Source organism: Hippopotamus amphibius, chromosome 2, assembly GCF_030028045.1.
Source record: "Hippopotamus amphibius kiboko isolate mHipAmp2 chromosome 2, mHipAmp2.hap2, whole genome shotgun sequence".
NCBI classification, from domain to species: Eukaryota; Metazoa; Chordata; class Mammalia; order Artiodactyla; family Hippopotamidae; genus Hippopotamus; species Hippopotamus amphibius.
The window spans coordinates 148,985,483-148,999,336 of record NC_080187.1 but is presented as its reverse complement, the minus strand read 5'-3'; positions in this window follow the sequence as shown (position 1 = coordinate 148,999,336).

Genomic DNA, 13,854 nt, shown 5'->3' with positions numbered 1-13,854 from the left:
TGAGAAGCCCGAGGAAGGGAGTGTGGCCTTGGACAAGGCAGTTGTCATCAGTCAAGCCTCTTTCAGAAGAGGGCTGACCCCTGGCAGCATGTCCAGCAGCTGGCGGACTCAGTCCAACCATCTTGAAGGTGGATCTGAGCTGCCCATCTCAGCGTCCACGGCTTATCTTGTCATTTTTACTTTACTTTTTGGTTGTCTTTTATTTTACTGCCTAGAGAATCAAGCACTTTCTGCAGTTTCCAAGGGGGACTGTGCCATGGATGACCCTCTCCTCCAGCCCCTACTGATCCAGGCTTGAGGTGTTTGTAAGTCTGCTGCAAATTTGATCCTCTTCCATGTCTAGGAGTGCTTTTTCATAGGTTCAACGCCATTTGGCCATCTCTAAACTGTAGATTGAAAAAAAAAAAAAAAGAAGTTGTTTGCATGTAAATTAATTGATTCATTCATTTGTTCCTTCATAAATATTTATTGAGCACCTACAGTGTGCCCAGGCATGGTTCCAAGAGGTGGAGATACTCAAAACTTACGTTCTAGAAGGAAAGGCAGACAGCAAATGAACACACAAATGTATAACATAGTGAATAGATAAGGATACATTAAGTGGGAAAAAAATCAAAGAGATAGAGAATGGGGACGTAGGGAATATCATTTTAAATAGGGACCTTGGAAGGCTCTTCTGATAAAGTGACATTTGAGCAGAGACCGGAAGGAAATGAAGCTGTAATAAATACGAATCTCTGGGATAAGAGTGTTGTAGGCAGAGGACACAGCATGGGCAAACGTCCCGAAAGCTTGACATGTTCAAGGAACAGCAGAAAGGTCAGTTTGGCTGGAGTGGAGGGGGGGATGGAGGGAGGCATACCAGGAGATTAGGTCACAGAGGTAGCCAGGGTCAGATCAGGCAGGGCCCTGTAGATTCTCAGAAGGAGTTTTGTCTTTTACCCTGAGCCGGATGTGAGCCATTGTTGAGTTTGAGGAGGCAAGTGAGATGATCTGACTTGGGTTTTGGAAGGAGTGGAACGTAGGGGGACCAGACTGGAGGCAGGGATGGCAGTCCAGGAAGACAGGAGACCCATCCGGGACAACGAAGGCATCGCATATAGAGCCGCAGGCTGGATAGCTTCCCCCAGAGGGTGGGTCTCAGTGGTGAAGGGGTCAGGATTGAGCCCTACAGCTCTCCAGCACGTAGAGGCTTGATTCACTGGATGGAATGCTGCTAAGAGCTCACCTTTCCCAAGGCGTTTCTGCTCATGTGGTATTTCCCAGATTAAAACAATTTTTTTGTGTCATTTCATTGAAATTTGGGGGAGTAGAAAAATTAAACACATAAACTCAAATCTTGGTCTTTTTTTTCCTCATTAGTTATCTATTTTATACGTAGTAGTGTATATATGTCAATCTGAATCTCCCATTTCATCCCACCTACCCCTTCCCCCTTGATATCCATACATTTGTTCTCTATGTCTGTGTCTCTATTTCTGCTTTGCAAATAAGATCATCTGTACCATTTTTCTAGATTCCACATATATGCATTAATATACAATATTTGTTTTTCTCTTTCTGACTTACTTCACTCTGTATGACAGTCTCTAAGTACATCCATGTCTCTGCAAATGACACAATTTTATTCCTTTCTATGGCTGAGTAATGCTCCGTTGTATATATGTACCACATCTTCTTTATCCATTCCTTGGTCTTTGTTTTTATTGAAGTATAGTTGATTTACAATGTTAGTTTCTGTGGTACAGCAAAGTGGTTCTGTTGTTCATACACACACACACACACACACACACACATATTCTTTTTCGTATCCTTTTCCATTATGGTTTATTACAGGATGTTGAATATAGTTCCTTGTACTCTACAGTAGGACCTTATTATTCACCCATTCTATATATAGTACTTTGCATCTGGTAACCCCAAACTCCCAATCCATCCTTCCCCTACCCACCTCCCCCTTGGCAACCACAATCAAATCTTGGTCTTGATTGGGACAGTTAATTAAGACTGAAATGAACTGAATTATTTATTTGGAAGAAGGAGGTCAATGTGTTGGGCTTTTCATCTTTTCTGCAGACGCTTCCGAGCATTCCTCATGCCGGTTTCAAGGCTATTCCCACAGCAATGCCTGCCTTTCCATCTGGAACGCTTACAAACTCTACCATTCCTTCATCCTTCCAGCTACACTTGTTCACGGCATGGTTGGTGTTCTCCTCTGCTACGAACTACCTATGCTCAAAAACTCTGTTGTCCTCATCTCACATCTCTCATGGCTGGAGGCCAGTTTCCCGCACTCCGTGGACTGTCATTTTCTGTGAAATGCAAAATTTTCTATTCCCAAACATAATTTTTTACTTTATTAAGATACTGTCTAATCCAGTTTTTGGCAGAGGATGCACTGGGCTGTATTTATTGGCAATATTATTATCTACTTAAGCAAAGGAGAAAGAAATCAGAGCTGTTTAATGAGGTCCAGAGCCAAGGCAGTCCCTGGAGTTCCTTTCCGTCTCTGCCTTTTCAAATTACAATCGAGACTATTATTGTGTGTAAAGAGAAACAGAACACAGGACTCCCTTTGAAGAAGGAAATCACTGTGTTTCTTTTGAGACGTTGATTAGCCTCTCTCATGTGGGAGTTGGGAGCTCCTCTGCGTCTTGTCAGATGTTAAGTTCAGCCCCTGAAGTATTTGGAAGAGTTTGTCTCTTGTTTGGAAGCCGTTACTAGCCTAACTCATCCTAAACCTGGGGCCAAGAGTCACGTTTCTCCAAATCAGCACTCCTACAAGAGTTTTGTCTTTGCAAACAAGTGTTCCCATAAGGTTCAGTTTATCCTGTCTGGTCAAACTCCACAGTTCCCCGGCAGGTTAACAAGGGAAAGAACAGAACATCGGGATGTGGGGAAATTATAACATTAGACTTTGGGAATGTCACTGAAAGCCTCTTTACATTTTTACATATACGTTACTTTATATACATCACTTTATATTTTTGTAAAGTTCACCGTTGCTCTCCTGCCCTCACATTAGTTCACTTGAGCTGCCCCAAGTCCCAAGTAGATTAGGAAATACTGGTTTCCATTTAAGTCAAAAGCTGCATTCATTTTTGCCTTCTTGGATAGTAAGTGGCGTGTTTCATGAGACGTGATGGTTTATTTTGAGGAAACACCTTGATGAGATGAGGCTGAGAAAGACAGAGCCCCCCTGAGCAGAACCTGGGTGGCGGGGATGAGTTGAAGGAAGCACCAAATTGCTCTGCCTGATCATGTGGGAGAAATCCAGGTTTCCTAAGGGATCCCCAGAAAGAGAGAAGAGCAGGGGGACTTATGCATGCCTGCAGGATTCCTTTGTCTGGTTCTCTGCTTGAATGTACTTGGCACACAGTAGATGCTCAATAAAATGATTGCTGACTCAATAGAAAGAAGGGGGGAATGTGAGGAACTCTTGCAGAGGACCCTGATTGATTTCTCAGAATTTAGGGTCTGAGAGCTCAAGCCTTCAACTTGAACATCAGAGGAATGAGGGACCCAGAAAAGTTGGAAAAGACTGGAATTGAAAACCTTTGGCTTACATTGACTTTTCAGATATGAGAACTAAGCTTAGAGAAGTTAAATGACCTGCCTAAAGTTATTATGAAATTTGAGTAGGAGCATTAGGGCTTGACCCAAATCACTCTGCTCTGAGTTTTGTCTTAATTATTTGTTACACAGGGGGTCACCTTTTGTCTGTCCCTTCCTAGGCTCTAACTACTTTTTTTTTCTTTTCCATTATGGTTTATTACAGGATGTTGAATATAGTTCCCTGTGTAGAACCTTGTTTTTTATCTATCCTGCATATAATAGTTTGCATCTGCTAATACCAAACTCCTAATCCATCCCTCCCTTACCTCTCCTCCCCCTTGGCAACCACAAGTCTGTTCTCTATGTCTGTGTGTCTGTTTCTCTTTCATAGATATGTTCATTTGTGTCATATTTTAGATTCCACATATAAGTGATATTGTATGGTATTTGTCTTTCTTTTTCCGACTTACTTCACTCAGTAGGACAATCTCTAGGTCCATCCATGTAGCTGCAAATGGCATTGTTTCATTCTTTCCAATGGCTGAGCAGTATTCCATTGTATATAGGTACCGTATCTTCTTCATCCATTCCTCTGTTGATGGACATTTAGGTTGATTCCATGTCTTGGCTATTGTAAATAGTGCTGCAGTGAACATAGGGGTGCATGTATCTCTCTCTTTTTTTTTAAAGATTTATTTATTGGGCTTCCTAGGTGGCGCAGTGGTTAAGAATCCGCCTGCCAATGCAGAGGTCACGGGTTCGATCCCTAGCTCCAGGAAGATCCCACATGCCACGGAGCAACTAAGCCCGTGTGCCCAAAGAAAAAAAAAAAAAAAAAAAAAAAGATTTATTTATTGGCTGCACTAGGTCTTCGTTGCTGTGCATGGGCTTTCTCTAGTTGCAGCGAGCAGGGGCTACTCTTCATTGTTGTGCATGGGCTTCTCATTGAGGTGGCTTCTCTTGTGTGGAGCATGGACTCTAGGCACGTGGGCTTCAATAATTGTGGCACATGGGCTCAGTAGTTGTGGCACATGGGCTTAGTTGCTCCGTGGCATGGGGGATCTTCCTGGAGCGGGGATCGACCCCGTGTCCCCTGCATTGGCAGGAGGATTCTTAACCACTGGACCACCAGGGAAGCCTGCATGTGTCTTTTTGAATTATAGTTTTGTTGGGATATATGTCCAGGAATTGAATTGCTGGATCATATGGCAACTCTATTTTTAGTTTTTTTAGGAACCTCTGTATTGTTCTTCATAGTAGTTGCACCAGTTTGAATTCCCACCAACAGTGTAGGAGGTCTAACCACTCTTTTGGGGGCCATAGTCTCACTTTATTGAAGTACAAAGGGAAATGGAATCATGTGGTGGGTTCCAAAGTGACTATTTACTAAACTATTGTGAAGGCTCTTGTTCTCCAAGAAAACTCAATGTTTTCAAAGGGAGTAAGGTATCAATAAAGTCACGTGGCCATGGATTGCGCAGTGATCTATTTCAAGGGGATACTTGGCATGAAATGTAGATCCACACCAGCCCCTGCTTATGGTTCATTTGTCTCTCTAATAGCCTCTCAGTCTCAGTGACTGTTAGTAAATAATAGGTGTTATTTTCATGCCTGGTAAGTGATTCCACCAGATTTCAGGGACGTGTCCTACCAGGAGAAAGGAATCAACGTGCTTCTCAAAAAGTACATTCACTGGGGCAGTGGGTAAGAAATGAGAGGAGTAATAGTTAGCTGTGATTAGGAAGTTGCTCAGAGATATTGCCCAGAAATTGTAGGGAATAAAAAGTATGGATGCTGACTTGTGCAGATGTCCGGTATACCTCTGGCTGTGTTGTTACTGGGTGAAGGAGCAGAGGTAGCAAACGCTTGGACTGGTACTGATTTGGGGCTCAGAAGTTCCTGGTGAGCCAGCTGGTTGTGTGGCTGAGGACAGGGCTCCAGCAGACTAAGGAAAGGCGTGACGCCTCGTGGAAGCTCTCGGGGGCCTTGACGTCTTGGTATAAGAGCTGGTGGAGAGCGGGGAGAGCTGAAGAGGAGGGAGACAGTGGCTTGGATTTAACCTGAGAGAAAAGAAACAAAGTCAGGGAAAGGGAGCAATTGAAGGGCGGGATTCTGGCAGGTGGGCATTGGAGAAGAGGCAGGAGGGAGGAATGGGGAGACTGGCACCGAGACCGAAGAACTCTGAAGTGGAAGGGGGGAAGGTTGGAACACTGCCAGATGGAGCCCCGTGGTGGACATGCTCAGATGGCAGGACAGCCGAGCAGCAGTGTGGCAGCACCCAGCCAGGCACTGGCCAGTGTTCAGATCCGCAGCACACACGGCCAACGCTGGGGATTTCAGTGCCTTTTCCCATACCCTCAGGTAGCCTGAGACAGGTGCAGACAATAAACATAGAAGATCAGAGAGCCTGGGACAATATGGCAACAAGGTCCCTTTGCAGGAGCTTTTTGTGTGTGGTGCAGCCAAGCCATTTTCCTTCCATCCCCACCATGTCTAGCCTTCCTCTAGGGACTGTTGTTTGTATTGACAGATATGAGCATGGAGAACCCTCCAGAGACTTTTTTTTTCGACTTGCTACGTGGCACGTGGGATCTTAGTTCCTTGATCAGGGATCAAACACCTGCCCCCTGCAGCAGAAGCACGGAGTCTTAACCACTTCCCTGGACCACCAGGGAAGTCCCTCCAGAGACTCTTAAGATCAAGTACCCAAGAAACAGTTATGGCCAAGCTGAGTGAATCTTGTTCTCCAGACCTTTTGGCTGGTCATCAAACTGTCACGAATAAAAATATCATAGACTCCATCTGGCTTCCTCTATTGGATTTATTTATTTATTTTTTTGGGAGAGGAGCAGATGCTTCATACAGCAAGAAAGAATGCTTAAGGTTGTTTGCAAGTGGAAAGAGATTTGCATTTGGGCACTTAAAGGGCACTCTTATGGAAACATTCACACAGGTTTGTTCCACCAAAATTTTGTTCACTGCTGATGTGGCATCTGAGGAGGGTTTGCTGCATCATTGGGTTTCCCAGGTGTCTCCTGAGCATTGCTTGGCCCTTCAGCTTTGCAGGGCTACTCTTCAGTTTGGGTTCCAACAGAAGTCGATCCCGAGACAAAGATTTTGATGCGGGTATTTTATTTGGGAGGTGAAGAGAGAGGCGTGGGGGAAATGAAACACTGAAGGGAAGAAAGCCAGTGAAAGCTGCTTTCTCAAGCCTGTTGTCACCAAGATTGATCAAGACTGAATCCAGCAGGGGACTCTCTGGAAGCCAATGTAGAAACACACTTCAGAGTTATCCCCTCTACTCGGGGCGAGGGAGCTGGGGTATTTATGCCCTGACTCACTTCACTCACTGGTTGAGGGTTATCTGAGGTGCAGGAGGGTGGGCATTAATTCCCTTTGTTCTTCCGTTCTGCTGCCATGTTGGTCATGATGGCTGCAGTGACAAGAGAAAACCCCTCAGAAAAACATGCAGGGCTGGCATTTGAAAGTCAGCAGGTGGTGTCCACGGAAGTGGTTAGGGTGAAGGTCCCACCAACCTCTGCTAGGAATGCCAGAGAACATAGCTGCAATCTTTCTTTCCCACAGGCTGTGGGGAGTCCAGCAGCTCCTCCAAAGTCTTGAGGGTCCTGGGTGGGAGGGGGGATTCATATCCTGTCAATCACTTCTCACACCTGCTGTACTTTCTTGACTCTGTTTGCCAAGTCTCCTGCAATGGGTGTTGCAACTTCTGTTGTCTTTGATTTGCTCTCTCAGACTTATGGGACAGCACCTTCCCCTGCATCCCCCAAGCCACTGATAGCACCTGTGTCTGCAAGAGACATTTACAAAAGATGTGGGGATAATAGGTGGGGATTAGAGGACAGCACAGAAGAGGCAATAACTGCCCCACCCCCACCTGGGCCTCCTCGTAACCATTTAACCTTCTAGATTTGAGTCAGTACCTCCTAGCTGGGATCCATTCTCCTTGGAGATGTTGCTCTTTCCTCTTCTCTAAGACATGGGGCCCCCACCACCCCTTTCTCTTGCCTGAGGGAATGACCCCAAATTCCTCTCAGTAGGTTCTGCATCTCAGTGTCTCTCTAGGCTCACCTTTCATAGCTGAAGAAGACCCATCAAAGTGTTTTTATAAACAAAATCATCTCCTTACAAAACACACACACACACACACACACACACACACAGCTGAGATTGCAGCCAGTTTTAAGGCAAATTTTTCCTTCCCTGCTATAAGTGGCATGTTGCCAGGTGATGGGTACATTTTATCAATGATACTATTGTGATCCCTGGTCAACCACATCATGAAAGACATCATCCTTCACTTTCTGCTTTTCTTCTATTTCCATTTTTCTTTTACTTTGAAGGGTAAGTGGGGCTCATTGCTGCTTATCATGGGAGCTACTTAAGTGAATGCTGAAGCGCAGTTTCTGTTTGCAAGGTGCATGGATTTTGTTTTTGTTTTTGTTTTTGGCCTTACCACTTGGCATGTGGGATCTTAGTTCCTCAACCAGGGATTGGATCTGTGCCCCCTGCAATGGAAGTGAGGACTCTTAACCACTGGACTGCCAGGGAAGTCCTGGTGCATAGCTTTTATACTCTTTTTTTTTTTTTTTTTTTAACATTTTCTGAGTTTCTGCTCAATGTCAGGGACATTGACAGGTGCTGGGATACAAATGTGAAAAGATATCATCACCATTCTTCAGAACCTACAGAATGGGCAAGAAGAAACACATGCCATATAGGAATGACCACCAAAACAGAGCCATGCACAAATTCGTTTGGAGTCAGAAGACCCAGTTCTGAGACGGAGGCCAGCTTCTTGCTAATCTGGAAACCCTGGAGAAGTCACGCACCTTCTTTGAGACCGGGAAAAGTCTTCGCCAGAGAGGTGAAAGTGTATGCTTGATAGCCGACAGGGTAGGACCTGGAAACCAGGTGTACCAAGGATGGTTCACTGCCCCTTTCACTGGACCATATGGCCTCTCACTGCTTGGGTGGTCAAGAGAACTCCAAAAGGAGACAAAGATCATTGCACATCCGAACTTCCCACTGTGTTTGGAAGGCTAATGTATGATAAAAGTTAAAAGGACCCATTTTCTCAAGCACTATTTTTCATGACTATCACTCTGATGAATAAACCAGAGATTTGTTAGAGAAACCCTTTCCCACTAACTGGGGAACTCATTAGACCAAAGATAAGAGTGACAGCTTCGTGCCAACCCATCTGTGGGATGTGGTAGAGAACAGAGAAACCTGTTTGAAGAATGATTCTTGTCCCGCAGCAGAGCTCCTAGTCTATTTTTCCTAATTCTTCAAGCTTATGAATAATTCATTGAACACTCTGAACTTGTAGAGACAATTTTTTAAAAACCTCCACTCTTTGCCTTCAACTGTTCTATGACAGATTTCTCATTCCTTTTCCTTCGTGACATATCAGGCAGAGCTGAAGCCTTGGTGTAAAACTTCATCATCACATTGAATTCAATGCCCACTTCCGTCCTTGCCCAGCCTGGCTTCAGCCACAGTGGATGGGATTGGGCTTCTCTTTTACACCCATCCCCTCCCTCTTCGGGGTCACTTTCTCCTCCAGTGTGTTGGGGATTGATGCTACTAGGGTCCTTTCTCGGATGATGGTTGCTGCTTCTCCATCATGGCTGTCTGGATAGTGGATGCTCAGGAGGTGGCTCCTCCGTGGGGCCCCTGTGTGAGTCTTGTGGAAGGTCCTTTTGAGAGGGGCCTCTGATCTCTGCAGTTCCCTGATATTAGAGATCCATTCTGGCCTGGCCTGCCCTCTCTTTATCCCCCTAAGCTCCGACCTTGATGATGTATCCAGAGTTTCCCACTGGTGAGGTTCTTGTATCTGCTGGCCATCCCTTTGGAATGACATACCAGCAAGAAGACAGTCTTGGCTGCTTTTGTTGTGTCCGCTGCTCTATGGGAAATCCATGTATACTTGACCCTTCAGATTGTGGGAATTCAAACAGCCGCTCACCACCCCACTTTCTCTCTGCCATTCCTCTCTGATTATCTTTCCCTCCCACTCCAATAGGCATAGAAGCCTGTCACCCCCACTCTGACTAAGCCACTGTTCAACTGGGAGAGATGTTAATCTCCCCTTCTTTCAAGCTCCCTGGGCACTATGCGTGGTGCTCTTGGACCACCCAACATTTGGCGTTGGGGGTGGAAAACCCCCAAATAGTTGGGTGACTTCTGATTCCAACCAATTTTCCAGTTTCCTTCCCTGTCCCCTGGTGGTTGTCTGCTTGACAGATAGAGTGGGGGGAAGGTGGGTGATGGGACTCAGCTTCCTCTTAGTCATCTCTGCAGGGGGAAGATAATTATTTGAAGTGCAAACTATGTTTTCCCTCAGCAGAATTTCTCAGTTGTATTAAAAAAAATCTCCATGGAACGAAATTGGGTCATTTGTAGAGACATGGATGGACCGAGAGACTGTCATACAGGGTGAAGTAAGTCAGAAAGAAAAAAAAAACAAATATCGTATATTAACACATATTTGTGGAATCTAGAAAAATGGTACAGATGAACTAGTTTGCAAGGCAGAAATAGAGACACAGATGCAGGGAACAAAAGTATGGACACCAAAGGGGGAAGGGGGATGGTGGGATGAATTAGGAGATTGGGATTGACATATATACACTACTATGTATAAGATAGATAACTAATGAGAACCTGCTGTATAGCACAGGGAACTCCACTTTGCTGTACAGTAGAAACTAACGCAACACTGTAAAACAACTATACCCCAATTAACATAAAAATGTTCCATGGAACACCCTACTACAATTAAGGAAGTTAAACATTCTCACCATATCAAAAAAAGTATGAATTAATTCAGAACAGTGCACAGACGAAGAAAATGAAGCTTCAGCCTCAGGTGCTCTTCCTCCCATGGACCCCGTCCAAGGCCCTAGGAGGAGCCCTGGAAATATGTTCACATGGTCGTATGTGTTTACACAATTTAAACAAATATGATATTTTTAACCACATTTGGTTATGACGACTATCTCTTTCCACTCTGACTTCCTCTCTGTTCATTTCCCTTTGTGTCACTTGGTGTTGGAGTGACAGATCTATTTGGGATCTGGATTGACAGAGATACATCTAGTTTGGGTTTGGTGGGATACATTTTTGTGATACACAGCCCTTTCCTAGTAGAATGAAATCGTCAGTTCCCACCCGCCATAGAGGAATGGCTTTCAGGAACACGCATTGTCTGATTCATCAGCACCATGTTGTCACCAAGTGTAGGGCCAGGGGTTGTACCCCGTGTGAATATGCCCCACAGCCACCAGCACAGGAAGTATGGGGGTATTGGCAGAGAAACAAAGTTTGAAATACACTCAGACTGTGCCTAGATTATTTTCCACCTGCAACTGTAACATAAAGTCACTTCCAAGGGATCTGCCCAAATCAGGAAAACAAATTCCAGTTTAAGCTTATGAAAAAGCAGCATTGATTAAGGAAGATGAATTTCCCTCATGTAGAAAAGAAACTTGACCAAAAGGTTTTCCCAAAGTTTACAATTTTAAAACTCTATGTGATATTGCTAATAATGAGTTATGAAGCTGAAAAAAACTTTTATAACCCATTAATACTAATAAATGATTTTGATCAGCCATGCCAGAGGAAAGACTGAATGCATTTTCTATTCTTGCTACAGAAAGGGTACCGAAAATTGTCATCATATGAAGAAGATGCCAAAGAGCATGCAGCCAAAGACATAGGGGAAAAAAGGACTAAAGAGGGGCGTCAGGCAGCTAATGAGTGAAAATTGTGTTATTTTTTCGATTTTGTGAATTTGTTGCATTTTTGCCCTTTAAACAATGGGGGTCTGTTTTGATTCCCCCTCCCCCGCCCCCTCCCCCATTTGAAATTAATTAATTAATTATTTTGGCTGCATTGGGTCTTCGTTGCTGCTCGGACTTTCTCTAGTAGAGAGGAGGGGCTGCTCTTCGTTGTGGTGTGCGGGCTTCTCACTGCCGTGGGAAGCAGAGCACGGGCTTCAGCACTTGTGGCACGTGGGCTTAGCTGCTCCAAGGCATGTGGGATCTTTCCAGACCAGCAATCAAACCCGTGTCCCCTGCTTTGGCAGGCAGATTCTTAACCACTGCGCCAGCAGGGAAATCCCGAAAAGGTCACTTTCATACCTAGTTTTGTTTTGGTGCTTTCATATTCTTTCTCTTAAAGATGGTTCCTTAATTTGTTTAAGCTTCAGGTGTCAGGAGCCTGGATCAGCCTTGGTCATCTACTGTATGTTTGGTGTTGCAAGACATCGCTGGAGGCGCCAGACTTGATCCTTGCATATAAGGGTTTTACAGTCTTGTTAAAATAGTCGTTTTCCATCTCTGGAGAGGGTTCTAGTGAAATGGAGTCTCCTCCTTGCTACAGGTAGGAGTATCATTAGTTGGAACTCTTTTGGGTTTGACTCAAAATACTGCTTAATCTTTGACCTCACTCCTGAGAATTATCCTAAACAAATAATTTGTAAGGAGAAACCCTCCACCTTCATCATCATTTTACTACATAAAATCTGTGAGGCATCTTAAATATCCAACCCTCAGGGAATTATTTAGAAAATGATGGCAACTCCATCTTCATTTTCCCTTCCAAGTTGGCCCATCAACTTGGAAAAAATGCTAATAAAGCTGTCCCATAATATACCCTAAGGGAATTGGTTCCAGAGCCCCTGTAGATACCAAAAATCCATGGATGCTCAAGCCTCTTGTATAAAATGTCCTAGTAGTTGCATATCACCTAGGTACACGCTCCCATGTACTTTAAATCAACTCTACATGACTTACAATACCTAATACAATATAAATGCTAGGTAAATGATTGTAAATACAATGTAAATGCTGTATAAATAGTTGCCAGCGCAGGACAAAAATCAAGTTTTGCTTTTTGGAACTTTCTGGAATTTTTTTCTTTTCAAATATTTTCGATCCTTGGTTGGTTGAATCTGCAGATGCAGAATCCACGGATTCAGAGGACTGACTGCATCCCATATTGAGTAAACATATATTATGAAATGATTTGCACACTGTGACAGCAATGTGCGAAAATGTCTGTGTTTGGACAGTGATTGGAAGGGAACAGGAGAGTGGTTGTTACATCAAAGTGATAGGACTATGGGGGCTTTTGTTTCCTCTTTGCTTTTTCTTCAGTGCGGCCATGCCATTTTTTACACTTGTTTTCCAAGGGAAGAGAATCCAAATGTCTTGGGTGTCTGCTGTCTGGGCTCTTCTTCCCCTTTGACTCTTATCTTTCCTCTGCACACTCTGATCTCCCCAACCACGCCCACAGGAGTGTGCACGCACACACACATACGCACACACTCTAACACACACTCACATGCACACTCTAGTCACTGTATTCTTTCCAGCCCCTAGCATCAACAGTGTTGGCTCCAGAAATTAAAACCTCTCAGACCTACCCTCCCACCCTGCAAGGGCTGATTTTCTGTTTTTCTTTTCTTTTTTAAAAATTTTATTTATTTATTTATTTATTTATTTATTTATTTATTTACTGGCTGCATTGGCTCTTTGTTGCTGCACACGGGCTTTCTCTAGTTGCAGTGAGCTGGGGCTACTCTTCATTGTGGTGTGTGGGCTCCTTATTGCGGTGGCTTCTCTTGTTGCAGAGTGTGGGCTCTAGGCTTGAGGGCTTCAGTAGTTGGGGCACACAGGCTCAACAGGTGTGGCGCATGGGCTTAGTTGCTCCTCGGCATGTGGTATCTTCCTGGACCAGGGATTGAACCCATGTCCCCTGCATTGGCAGGCAGATTCTTAACCACTGCACCACCCAGGAATTCCAGGACTGATTTTCTGCCTGAGCTGAACTGTGTCCTACTGGGCATGGCCCAGGTCTTCCCAGAACAATGAGAATGCAGGCTGCTCTTTCCAGGAGTTGCCTCTACTTCCATCATTGTTCTTCCAGAAACTTTTGCCTAACTCTGCCTCACTGCCCACCTAGCACCTGTACATGCTAGAAATGCTTTCTGTGTCTAAGTTTCTAGAAGTCTCCATTCGTTTCTTCAGGTTACTAGAAAGGTGCCTAGCACCTCTGGTACCATCCCAGCGTATTCCTTAAAATGATGGCTTCGTAGCTGGAGTGAAATCAGCTAAAAACATACCTTGTTTCTTGCTTGCTGGGTGACCTGGGCAAATCACTTTCCCAGTTTCTTCTTTTGAAACATGGAAAGAGCTGGACCAGACAATTTGTAAGATTCCTTCTGGCTCTGATTCCATCACTTATGACCCGTGACTACCTCTCATTAGTTCT